We start from the raw sequence: 14,219 nt of genomic DNA on the forward strand, positions 1-14,219 counted from the left end.
GGATGTAGCCTCTTACTTGTTGGTTTGTTGAAGTATTTAACAAAATGAACAGAAGCTCTTCCATGCTAATTGGCCTCAGCGGTCAAAATGTCACCTGGCAATGCATAACATACTGCTACAGACCATAGCTTCTGTTTCTTAGCAAGGCAAGTGACAGAAAGTGTAAGTCATAAGAAGAGGTAAGGCTGTCAGAACAGTTCATTCTCTAAACTGCAGTGGGAGAAGGTGCGTCAGCATATTAGTTACCCTTTTACATTTGATGGTGAACAGAAGCATGATGATATCCCTTGAACTGGCAGAAGGTGGCATAGATGTGAGTGGTTGCCTGGACTTGTGATAAAGCATATGGTATCCAGTTATATATTGACCCAGTGAGAGAATCCACAGAGGGAAACCACGTCACTTTTCAGTGGGAGAAGAGGCATACCAGTCTAAGAGAGGGAGATGGCACAAGAAGCTAGGGCAGATAATGAAAGCAAATGTAAGGCAACAGAGAGAGATATGTCTGGATTCCATCCATAGGAACAAAAGACAGACAGAAGGCATTTTTGCGTACACTGCCACCAGATGTTAATGAGAAAAGCCTGTGGTTTGAAGCCTTAACACTGGCTTTTCAATGCTAACGCAGGCTAATAAGTTGGAGGGATTTATTACTTAGCAGCCTAAGCATTCTCATGCTGTCACGTGTTTTTATTTTGGGCTGACGGTTTCTTCTCAGATCAGGAAGCAACTGGAGCAACCTTGTCTCCACTTGCACTGCACTGTGTGTGTTGTGAGCATGTGTATGTGAGCAAAATGTGTAGAAATGGTGAAAGGGAGAGGTGGAAAATCATCATGTAGTGTCAAGATGAATGGGAGTCACCAAACTGAGTCCGGATAGTAGAGGAAATATAACTCTCAGGTAGACATAACCTGTTGAGCTGAGCTTTTGTGCAGGTTATTTCCGCATTGGTGAAAGCTCTGCCAGGCACTGTCCTGACCATAAGGGACTCAGTGAAGGGCTCAGGTGGTGGGAAGAAATGGTGTGGTGTGTTTTGTTGATCGCTGGTTGGTTGTGGGGTTTTCTGTTAACTTGGAAGTGCTGACCAGGACCAGGCCAGAAAGGCAGGAGCCTGTGACAGCAGCCTGCTGCCCACCACCTCCTGCAAGGACTACACAGTGTCAGGGAAAGAGTGTGCTAAGTAGGAGGTCCCTTTTTGAATTAGCAAATCTGGATATTTTAATTTTCCTACATCTCTTGTAGGAAACTGTCTCAGTTCCAATCAACAAACACCAAGTTCCTTCCATAAAATAATAATAAAAAGAGCTATCTTCTGAAATAGTGCTATGAAGCATCTGCTTTCAGTTAGGCACAAAATTTTGCTTGTAAACACCCTGCTGGAGGTGAACACCAAACTCATTCATTTAATAAATTGATGCCAAAAACAATCTGAAGAGATCTGTTGATAATTGGCTTGACAAGATTTCTCCTCCAGAATATTTGAGAGCCGTTAGGGACTGTTGATTCACCTCACGGTATCAGCTGTTGAGTCCTTTGCAGCTCAGGCAGTATGCAGCGGTGTTGGCAGCTGTGGACGTGTCTCTGATTCAGTGACTGAGAAGGTGTGCGTGCCTGATTGACACCTGCATACTGATGAGGCTTGGTTTGGCTACCTCTGGGCAGCAAAGGTAATCAGCATTCGGTGGGCTGTGCGATGCTTACAGACTTGTACAGCCTAACTTTCCATATTCTGCATATGGAAATGATTATACTAAGAAAGAATTAAAAGCAACATATCACAGAAAGGCTTGCAACACCATATGTGAAAACGAGCCCTTAGCAGACTAAAGGAATGCATCTAACTTTGCGTATTCTTCTGATTGAGAAAATCAGAGCTTTTTAAATGGAGACCAATTAAGTTTTACATTGGGAGTCCAGATTTGCACAATATTTTTTCCGCCTTGAATTTGCAGGTGCTATAATTTATTGTGTGAAAGGGCTTTCCCAATAATGCTGACATGCATGGGGTTTGTTCTACCATTTTCTACAGGGTTGCACTTTACAGCATGCATCAAAAAGATGCACACTTTGTGCAGTTACCTGCTTGCACGGAAACACATCAGCCCCTGCCCTGCTTCTGGCTCTCCCAACACTTGGCATTCTGCTTTTATTTGCATTACGATTCAAAGTATTGCCTGCTTTGGATTTCTTCTTTGTTTCAGCTACTTTCAGGAAGCAATAACAAAATGTCTCTTGATCAAGCGTGGTTTTTTTTTAACTGGATAAAGTGAACCATCATGTTTGAAACCAACAGAAAGCCTTAGTGGTCTTTAAAACATTTATTATTATTTTGTAAGCATGCTTATACAAATTGTATGAATAATGTGCTGTAATCTGTAAGGTCGGTTAGTTGGGATGGGAATACGTGGGGAGGGGTTGCCTTTCCCCCCCCCCCCCCCCCCCCCCCCCCCGAAAAGTTGACACCCATAGTAACACACTAGAAAAGCCAAGAGAAAAATTGCTTAGCTAGTACTCAACAGCAATACCAGTACAGGTACTGCTTTATGCAGTTGTGTTTCATCACTTCATTTTCATATGAATCAGTTCAGAGTATTAACACATTAAACTGAAAAATATAGCAATTTTGAAATAGGATAGTCTTTCATATAGCAATTTTGAAATAGGATAGTCTTTCAAAGAGTGATGGGGATGAACAGGAGCCCTGGCTGTGGAATTCTATGGAGAAATACCTTGAAATATCCAGGATCTGGAGTTTGCAGATAAAATACACCTTCTGAATACTGAAGGAAACTGCTTTTCAGATTCTACTGGAGTCTTTTAAAGGCAGAAAAGTAATAAGAAAAAGAACCCCAACCTCTACTGATTCTCCTCTTCAAAATGTGAAAGAAGGAAAGTAAACATTCAATTAAGGGTATTCACTTCACTTTGTCACACAATCTTCATTACTAAATATCATCCCTTACGTTTTGTGCAATTAGCCAGCTCAGTTTCCTCAAATAAATGCAATGTTGAGAACAACATGCTCATTAAAGACAGTATTTCCTGGTTAAGGAAGTAGTTTTGGGGCTTTTTTGCAGCAGCAATGTATTTTTTAGTATCACTGATAGCATTTAACATTTTAAAAGGCAGTTGAGATTTTAGCTGGTAGGTTATGTTCAGTGAAAGAATATTGGGAAATATTTATGAACTCAGAGTTGTGCTGCTCTGTGTGAAATGAAGATGGGTCTGTTCACTGATGTCACAGGAGATGGTTTGTGCTGGCCGGAAAGTAGCTGGTATTGTGGTGAGTGTAGTGCTGTTGGAGTCTTGTAGCTGAGAGCCTTTACTGCTTTGTATCTCTTGTGCAGTGTGATAGCCTATTTCATTCAAAGTAACAGGGATAAAAAAATGTTTGTTTTGCTTTATATTGGCATTGGCTTATCTAGCACATCCACTGCTGATTTGACAAATTCTTTTGAGCTTGATTGCATAGCATGTTCATTTTTTGTGGAATAGCCCCTTGCTGGAATGGCTTCTGGTGACACATTGGCAAGCTACAGAAAATATAAGTTTCAGTGCCATTTTCTCAGCAAGACTTACTCACAGTAGCAGAACACTTGTGCGCATAGTTCTTCCAGACACATCTTCTTCTGTAAAACTGAATGTTGGGTTGTATTTATAGAACTGCTCTTAAGCTAGAAAATGACAATCCTCTACTTTTCAAATGTGTGTGGGTAGCAGGCTGCAGAATCCAAACAGAAGCTTCATTTCTGTACATAGAGAATCAATGACATGTTGAAATTTACAGCATGCCTGTCCCCAGAGTTTCAAATTCTGACAAATAAGCACCCTGAGCTTATGAACTTATCAAGTCTCACTTCAAATTATTTTGAAAGACAATTTCAAATTTTACTGTGTAGTTCCCAAAGGATAATAGCAATTTCAGACATTCTTAGAGATATGAGCACGGACTTGAAGGTACTGACTACAGCAGTTGGATTGCTAGCAGAAATGGAGCGATGAGGAAATAATTATACTGTAGTCGGTTATTTGGCCTTATGTTCCTTGAAACAAACTGGGGAAAAGAAGAAAGTTGATGCTGACAACCTGGTTGAAGAACTTTTCCAGGAAAAAGGATGTTGAGGGGAGGGGGGGACGCAAACTTTTCAACAAATTGTATTTGATGGATATCATCATCACTGTGAGTCACATCAAACTATTGCCAAATACTTAAGTAGAAATAAATCAACAAAGATCTACCGATTTCTGTGTCCTAGGTGTGGTTTCAAGTAACTGCTCAGCAGCTTCAGCAGAGACTTCTGCTTGTTTGTATGTATTACTAAGAACAGCAGAATAGGAAAAGTTTCCACAGTCATCAATGAGGAAGGGCAAAGAAAAGCCTTTTCCCTGCAAATAATAATGGTCTTTTTGGGTGTGTTGCACTTCTAAAGTCTGAAAGCTGAAAGAATGTTAACAGAATTCTAAACCAAACAAAAATACTTTCACTCAGCTCGCTCTTCTGCCATCACTGTTCTATTGCATTCTTGATCCTCACTTGTCAACAAAAATACAATGGTAATGTTAGCAATGACACTCACAAGAGAATATTTTTTTTCTGAGAAACGTGGTCACTTGCACCCTGTTTGATGGTTACTTTATGTATAAATGATCTTCACTTGTAACTGTAGTTTTTTTAAAGTAAACTAATTTCCAAACTGTCAGTTTCCTTCTGTCAGCTCTGCTTAACTGATATGTTAATACACTGAATGTCAGCACACTTTAAAATTACCTTTGGAGTTTGTAACATCAGAGCCTAAATGTCACCAGTTTTCTGGATGCATGGAGGAGAGGGCAAGACTGGCTGTACGGGGAGGTAGTGGATTTTGCATTTGACCAGTACCTAGCCAGTGCCTTCAGAAGGTGATATGATGCAGTGTCTAGCTTTTTTGCATTACAGAAATGTTAATTAAAAATTTGAATTAGGCCTGAAAAACTTAAAATGGAGTAAAATCAGATGGATAACTTGGTTGATCATTATGGGTCATACAGTCATTATTAAAGCTGACACGATCCTCATAAAATTGAGTAATGTCATCTGAATCTAGTTGTTGAAAAATACTGAGATTTAGTGTTGTAAGTTACTCTTCTAAATCATTATAACAAGTTCCTTAGAACCGAGGGCAGTATGTTGAGTGTAGTCACACTGTAGAGAGGAGACAATTAGTTCTTTGTGGTTTTATAATGTGTATGCCTATGCAACACTAAATTACATTAACTTTTCAGACTTACACATTGCATTGTGAATAGTTGTCTGATTATCTTTCCTCTATCACTCCTAGGTTTATTCCCAAATTACTGATTCCTAAATCTTCCCCTCTCTTGAATATACTGATTTCAGATTTTGATTCTCGAGCTATTAGCTTGCATTTATTCCAGGCTGAATCTTATTTTCCTGAGGAAACTCTTGCCTATGGTTTTTTGCTACCCAAATAATGTTTGTTTTAATCCACATTCGTATTTCAATGTCACTGAAACTTAATATTGTGAGCAGATCCATTAAAATAGTATTGCTTCTTATTTCCAGCTACCTAGTGACCAAAATTAATCATGATTAGATATGCTGGCAGTTCCAAATACCATGTTCTGTCTTGTTCCCCACCTGATACTCAGCCACAGTCTTCATTTATGGCCTTCAACCTGTTTTTAATTCAAACCTGTGCTAACAATTTTTTTATAATTAAAATTCCTTACTTTGAATATATGAAAGCTTTCCCTCCATCATCCAGTTCTGATTTTATATCAAAGACAACCATGAAATCTCAAAGTGCTATAAATGCTAAGGCAAAAAATCTTCATTATACAGCCTCTTTTCAGAAGCTTTTTGTAACATTAAGATAGGATTGGACTGCCCAAGTGTAGGCATGTATTATATCTATATCTGAGCTTGTCATCTACATTCTCTGTAGTAAATGAAGAAAACCAAGCATTTTTAGCCTGTAGTTAATAGCATCCTAAAGAGAGGTCTCAGTCTATGAAGCAGAATCACGCTCAAGAAATGCCAGTGACTCTCCGTGTCTCTCCACTAATTGAACAGAGCTCAAATATACACCTTATAGACAGCTAAGTGAGGTGAATTCTGTCTTCAATACCACAGGTATGTATTTCTTCATTCAATTAGGTTTCTAGGCTCTTGCATTAACTTCAGTACCATTTTACATGTGAATCTAAGGCTTTATGATCCCTTATTGTAAAATTTTAACAGATAGTTAATTGTCCTTTAATTTGAAGCACTCTGGTATAAGAAAGTGGTTGTATTAAATGCAGTTTTCCCCACACCAGGTCACCTTCAGGGTTTTTTTGAGGCTCTGCTCCTAGGATGTTGGAAAAAAACTTGTAACAGAAGTTATTTTTTATAGTATTCCTGATTTCTACTGCATCAGTAAGAAGGACCTTTGTCCAGCGGGTTCGTTGTCTGTGCTTTCACCTGCTGCAACAACTCCCAACCCTTTGCTTATGCATTTGGTGTGTGAAAGCTCTCTTAAGACTGGAAAGGTTGGTAAAAGCGTAGAACTACCACTGTGGAAATTATCACTCCACAAGTATCATAAAAGTTTGTATTGGTTCAACAGTACCCAAAGTTGATTCTTTATGTTTTTATACCAGAAAAATAACTTTCTTGTCCCCTTAACTTAGATTTATAGATTTGTCGCTAATCTCCTATAAAATCTATTAACACTGAAATAGAGACATAGGTTTTCCTGTGCTGTGTCATTGATAAAGTTTACCAGAAACAATCACAAGTATTGCAACTCCATTTTCACATTAAAATCTTACTTTTAATCTACCAAAGTTCATATACACAACAGGTGTTTTTCAGTGGCAGCAGCTTCTGGACTTCATGTGAATAATTTAGGGTCAAGTCCTGCTGCTTTTCATTAAGGCTTGTTAGCAAGTTGTTCCACTGGGGGAAAAAAGGAGGAAGTAACATGATTTTTAAAAGTGCTCTCTTCACCTGAATGCGCTTGACTCTGTTTCTTACACCAGATGGAATAAACAACTGATCAGTGTGGTAGCCTCAATAATTCAGCAAGCCTTTTTGCAGAGACTTACTGCCTTCAACAATTAGCTCCTGGACAAAATGTGGAGAAATCTATAAAAGCATTTTAGGGCATTCAGTTCACACAGAGGATACCTAACATAATTAGGGCAGGATAACAAATCCAAGTTCCAGCACAGGGGATAAGTATCCTGATAGCTCTGCCTGTGAACTGCATGTATCAATTTCCTTTTGGAATTCTCCCGTTTTAGATTTTTCTTTGCCCTTCTTTGTGATTGTTTTAACAAACTGGTAATTTCAGTGTCTTTTGGTTACATGTTCTGACTGGGATGTGTGCTGGGTTGATATCACATGCACTTGGAAATGGCATAGTTTCAGCCTAATGCGGGTGAAAAATAGAGCCAAAATTGAGGGGCAGGGTGAGGTGGTGCTGTATAGATTATTTTCCCTGTGGAATGCAATGCTTGTTTTTCAGCTATACATATATATCTTATGAGAATTAATTTCTGCTCTGTATAACATATATGAAAATATAGATTGCTAGTTACATATGGAGAATATTAGGTTTGGTTCGTTTGTGTGTGTTAGGTTGACCCTGGCTGGGCACCAGGTGCCCACCAAAGCTGCTCTGTTGCTGCCCTCCTCAGCTGGGCAGGGGAGAGAAAATATAATGGTAGGCCCATGGGTTGAGATAAGGATGGGGGGAGATCACTCACCGATTACTGTCACAGGCAAAACAGACTGAACTTGGAGAAACTGGTTTAATTTATTACCAATAAAATCAGAGTAGGATAATGGGAAACAAAACAAAATCTTAAAACACTTTCCACCCACCACTCCCTTCTACCTGGACTTAACTTTCCTCCTGATGTCTCTTCCTCCTCTTCTCCAGCGGCGCAGGGGGATGGGGCATGGAGGTTTCGGTCAGCTCATTACATGTTATCTCTGCTGCTCCTTCCTCCTCAGGGGGGGCTTCTCACACTCTGCCCCTGCTCCAGCGTGGGGTCCCTCCCACGAGAGACAGTTCTCTGTGAACTTCTCCAGTGTGAGTCCTTCCCACAGGCTGCCGTTCTTAATGAACTGCTCCAGCATGGGTCCCTCCCATGGGGGACACAAGCCCTGCCAGCAAACCTGCCCCAATCCGGGCTCCTCTCTCCACAGGCTCTGCCAGGAGCTGCCCCAGTGTGGGCTGTCCCCCCGTGGGTCACAGGCTCCTTTGGGCATCCACCTGCTCTGGAAGGGGCCCTCCCTGGGCTATGGGTGGGGATCTGCTCCCCCGTGGGCTCCATGGGCTGGGGGGGACAGCCTGCCTCACCATGGGCTTCACCATGGGCTTCACCATGGGCTATAGGAGAATCTCTGCTCTGGCACCTGGAGCACCTCCTCCCCCTCTTTCTGCCCTGACCTTGGGGTCTGCAGAGCTGATTCTCTCACATAGTCTCACTCATCTCTCTGGCTGCTGTTTTTCTTGTGCAGGTGTTTTTTTTCCCTTTCTTAAATATGTTATCCCAGAGGCACTACCACCTGCACTGATGAGTCAGCCTTGGCCATTGGCGGGTCCGTCTTGGAGCCAGCTGGCATTGGCTCTATCAGACATGGGGAAGCTTCTAGTAGCTTCTCACAGAAGCCACCCCTGTAGCCCTCCCTGGTACCAAAACCTTGTCAGCAAACCCAATACATTGGTATTACATGGAAAGCTGGAATAAAGAATCTGTCATTAATGTTAAAACCTTATTTCTTTGGCTTACTCACAGTGTTTAGAGGTGTTGGTGTATAAAGAGGCGCCTTCTGTGGTATTGAACCTTTCTACATCTCTTTATTACCCTTGTTGCAGCCTTTGGAGAACAGCAGGGACCAGGCTCAAATGGCTTATGCTGTGCTGCCTGTACTCCTCCATGTGACAGACAGACTGTTGCAATCTGCTGTATTAGCATCAGGGTTTGGTCAGCTCTCTGAGAGGTCCCTGACCTGTTTTGCAACATGTACATTCAGCAAATTAGAATCTTGTCCTAGAGGATTACTGCATCTAAATATCACTTATGCATATCTAACTGCAAATAGAAAAAAGGATTACACCTTTCCATTTATTTAGAATTTCTAGACTTGTATTTTATGTGCAACAATAAAAAAAAACCCAAACCTAGACACAAGGAGTTGAATACTTAGTCATTTTAGCTTCCCTTTCATTGATTTGCAAACAGATGGTAGACAAAAAGAATTAAAGAATTTAATTGTGGCCAATAAAGAGGGCTATAGCAGAGAATTGTAAGTATAAAAAAAAACAATTAAGAGAAGCAGACAAATGAATCTGGAAAAGAACCTGGAATTTTCACTGTTCAGTTGTCCAAAACTGGTGAGGTTCTTCAGGCAGTGTTGGAATATGGTCTGTCAGCGCCCTGGCTCAGGATGTATTGGGGAGCTCCAGTGATGTCACTGGAATTTCCCTGATTAACACTATCTGAGCCCATGACTTTGAATACATCAGAGGGTTAAGATCCAGATTGCAATGAGGATAGACCCGTGTAGCTTTAAGGCTACAAAAAGTCTTCTGTAACTGTCTTGTCACATTGCATCCAGCTGTTGGTTCCAAGGCAGGATAGTAGGTCAGAGCTGCAGGGAGCTATTCAATCAGCTTGTCCACAGAGGAGGTCCTGGAAATGGAGGGAGATGAATGTGGGGCTGAGGCAGCCACACAGGATAGCAGAAAACAAGGTGTAGCAAAGTTGGACTGCTTTTGTATCTGTGTAAGATTATAAAAAGCTTTGCCTTGAGCCTGTCTGCTTGTAACTACTCTGAGAAATGTGGGGTACATTGTTCACTATGCTTTCTCATTTTTAACAGTATTATTTTATCTGGTGTTCTTTCTAAACATCCTTGGGGAGTAGTTTTGGAACCTAGCCTGCTGAAACCAGTAAAAGTTGTGGGGGGTTGGGTTTTTTTTCAGTTTGGGGTTTGTTGGGTTTTTTTCTTTTAAATCTCCATCCTAATATTTACCGGAGTCATTACATTGGCCTTAAGTCTATTGAATGCCATTTATTTGAAGAAAACTCTGTGCTGAAAAAGTGCAAGAATCATTCATTGTTTCCTTTTCTTCATTCAAGATGGACATTATTTGTCCTTGTCTTTTGATTATGTGGTAAAGGGGTAGTGTGGCATGTGCAGTTAATAAGCAGAGAAGATTTTCTTTGGCTAAAATGCAAAACTTAGAAGCCAAGGCCAAATGATTAATGCTTGGCTCTGCTGTAGAATGATCCAAACAAGACAGCAAATCTCTGCTTGCCTCCAAGTATGAATTGACTATATCTCTGAGCCCTTTTATACTTCACTTTCGCCAAAGGGAGTCTTCCCAGCACTGCACTCTTTCTGTCTCCACACACACACACACACTCCCCCCTCAATTACTATCCACTTGTTCTGGGCATTTCCATTACATGAGCTTTGCCACTTAGCTCACCCCTTTGTGAGCCTGCTCAACTCACTGAGCTAGCAGGAAGCTAAAATAAGGGGTGGGGTGGGATAGAATTTTCCTGGGACTTCTTCCTGCAGGCTTAGCAAATTGCACCAAGGGGAAAGAGGTAGGCTGTAAGGAGCAGGAGTGTGGGGTCAAGGAGAAAAAGAAAGGAGGACTGACCAGCAGAACAGGCAGGGGAGTGGAAGTACTTTCTTGGTGGAGGCTTAAGTGTAGTGTTAGACAGTATTTGTACCTTCTGCTGCCCTCTTTGTCACTGGGGACTGTACATAACTTGCAGGGTTAGTGTCTCAGTGAATGAGTTCCTCTAAGTCAGTGTAGGGTTCAATGAAATAAAGTGACTTAAAACCACATACATACATATGTGTGTATATATATATATAAAATATATAAAATATATAAAATAAATTACCCTTACAGAATTGCTGACCTGAACCATTTCAAGCCAGGTTTTCATCTAACATAAACCACTGTTTCATACTTTTAAGACCAGAGGACACTGTGTTTCCTCATATTTAAATGCTAGTTATGTTTACTACAGCATCAACAGTGTTTCTTTACTTCTCATAAAAGCATAGCAGTAAGTAAGCTTCAGGTAAAAGGAAAATACCATAGCTGTATAGAAATGAGAACTTCACCAGCATCCTCTGCAGAAGAGATCTTTTTTGACAACCTTTTCAGGACTGTGTGATTATTGAGCAGTGCGTGTAGTTGTTGACAAAAACTGTTCTTGTGCAAAGGGCTATGACTTTTTTGAGGAATAAAAGAGGTACCACTTCCTGTCATAGTATATGCCCTAGAGTTTATTATACCTTTAGAAGTATGAATTTATGAAGATAAATCCTCAGCCAGTGTAAATGTACATGGCTCCAGTGAGCTCAGGAAAAGAGGACGTGGTATTTTATCCTTGAGTAAAACTAGGTGTTGTGGCTGAGCCAATTGCATTGTTCACAACCACTGAATCAAGCATTTCTGCTCCCAGTCCACAGGTCTGCTCCCTTCTTTGTGCTGCCTTTGACGGCTGTTGCACACTGCTGAGCACCTTCAGCTGGCAAGGACTAACTCACTAACTAACTAACTACCCAGCTGTAGAGTGTAACTTCACCCTGGCCTGGAAGTGTCTCCTCTGTAACCGAGTTCATGGTGTTAGTGGGAAATAGTTTGCTCAACTGAGGAAAAAAAAACCCAAACTGCATGTATCTGGAAAAAACCAACCCAAACAAGAGTGTTGCTTGCAGTCTAAAGCCAGTCCAACGCGCAGTCAGAGATGTGGAGCTGGTATAGAAGTGTCAGACAATAGCAGTCTGGTTTAGTTCAATAACATTAGGTCAGAATCACTTTAAAGACACAGTTGCTTTTATATTGTATTAGACATCTGGGTATTTAGTTTCCTAAATGATTTCTGGTGATGTTGAGTTCTGGAGAAGAAAAAATTTAATTTCATTTGTAAGTATTCTTGCAGAGACAGTTTCTTTAGTATCAAAGGTCTGTATGACAACATGAAGATTTCTGATAAGAAGATCTAAACTTAAAATAGTTCACTCAATATCTTTTTCTTATGTAGTAAGGATTAAAGAAGATGTTTCCATTTATGAATTGTAGAACTCCATAATGAGAGCTAATGATATAGTCAACAGAATGTAATTTTGTTCCTGCTACATTGTGCTGTACAATGAAGTTTGAAATTTGGACAGATCCATTCGATTCAAGCTTATTTTGTTCTCTAAATAAAGCTTCTTACACATTGAAGTGGAAACTGAGAGCTGGGATCTGTTGAGTTTTTCCTAATAATTGTTTAAAATCATTACCTGAATCAGTTATTGTCACTACATTAATCAGAATTAAAACTTAATTAATTACATTAACTAGAATTAAAAAAAAAAAAGCCCACCTCAACCCCAGTGGAAATTAGGAGAATTTGACCCCATGTAAAACTTAAAATTCCCTAAAATTACAGGACATGTGGATGTGTTGCTGTAACTGTGATACAATGAGCCTTTCACTACATATAAGCAAACCCTACAGAATGTGTCTAGCTTTGCCTTCAATTTTGAAAAATATTAAAAATTTCACAATTTAAAAGTTTCTTTCAACAAAAGGAATTAGTGAGTAGCTGCTGCTGGCATGCAGTTTTGCACCAGACTTGGGGCACTTTCTGCTTGACTGCTAAGCCTTCTAGAGACTTTTCTAGAAGCGGTTTACATTTTTAGCTATGGGACTTACGTAAAGTAACTAATTATTTAGTGGAACCAAAAAAGTATTTCTGGGTTAATAACTAGACAATGGGTAATGTATGCTGCCTGCTCTCTTTTTGGGGACTGAGAAAGCAAATCAGAAGGTCAGCTGCCATGGGTAGTAGAGTTAGAATGCATGACACTTCAAGGGTGGTCATTCAGGAAATTAGTACAAATATTTGCTTAATTCATTTATTTTAAATGGTACTGTAATTCTCTGATATCCCTGTCACAAACCTGGGAACTACAGGTGGTGATAGACAATAATGAATGCAATTCTTTTGGATAACCTATGCATCCTTGAGAGGGTAAATCTTCCACAGTGTGGGGCTTTTTCATCTACTGATAATCAGACTTCCAAAAAATCAATATGTACTTAGTGGAGAAAGAATTTAGGTTTTGCAGCAAAGTACAGCAGGCTATATTTCTGCCTGTAAAGAAGGTATCAGAAGAGGCAGTGTAGTCTCTCTCAGTTCACTAATATTCTTTCTGGCAGTTGTAACCATTATGTTGGTGACAGTCATTCTGTGGCAAGAAGATTTGATAATGCTTTTATTTACCTCTTAGGCTTGCTTGAATAACAGTAACTCTTGTCTACAAAAGATCCTGTTCTGTGTGCTGTCTATACATGCACATACGTGCACGTAACTCAGGTGATTTGAAGCTGCACGTATTCAGATTTTAAGTGCATTAATTTACATTTGATGTGAAAGTGTGAAGTAGGTATCATTTTTTCTGAAAAAAACTCAGTTCGTCCCAATTTGGTACTCTCTGCTTCATAAAAATGCAACTACTGTTCAGCACCTCACAAAATACATTTTCGTAGACTCCACAGCAGATAATCAGAGAAATGAAGCTCACACAGTTCAGTAGGCTCTGCCATACGTGTGAGAAGGTTAATTCACAGGGGCTTTAGTTTTAAATCGTTAGCTGCTAGAATGAGCCTCCAGACCTTTGAGTAAGAGTTTGATCTAATGATTAAGTGATCCCAGTTTGAGAAGCTTTTCTCCATCGGGTTGCAGACTTCTTCACTTTCTGCTGAAACCCTCTGTTATTAGAGATGGGCCTGTTCACTACAGTTCAGGCTGCCTGCCTGATCTGTGGAATAATATGCAAAGGTAGTTGGGCTGGAAGCATATCCTGCTTCCTGCTCTTGGCAGTTAGCTCCGATGGCAGCCCTTGTTTGCTGGTGGAGAATTTTTTGCTGCCCGTTGACATGAAAGAATTCAGACAGAACTCACTGAAAATAGTAATACATCAGATTTATCAGCAAGAGTTCCCTCTGTCAGCAAATATCCAGAGTGCTTTTCCAGCATCATGTTTTTTCAGCTCCCAGCAACCCTGGAAGTGCCAGTTGCTTCAAAATCATTTCCAATTTTGAGCACAAGGTTTGAGCTTTTGGTGTGTGCCGTAGCAGCAGCCTACTCAAAAACCTTTGCAGAAAAATCTAACCCTCTTCTACAATAATGCTTGCAATTT

The sequence above is a fragment of the Falco biarmicus genome, chromosome 1, assembly GCF_023638135.1.
Source record: "Falco biarmicus isolate bFalBia1 chromosome 1, bFalBia1.pri, whole genome shotgun sequence".
In the NCBI taxonomy this organism is placed as follows: domain Eukaryota; kingdom Metazoa; phylum Chordata; class Aves; order Falconiformes; family Falconidae; genus Falco; species Falco biarmicus.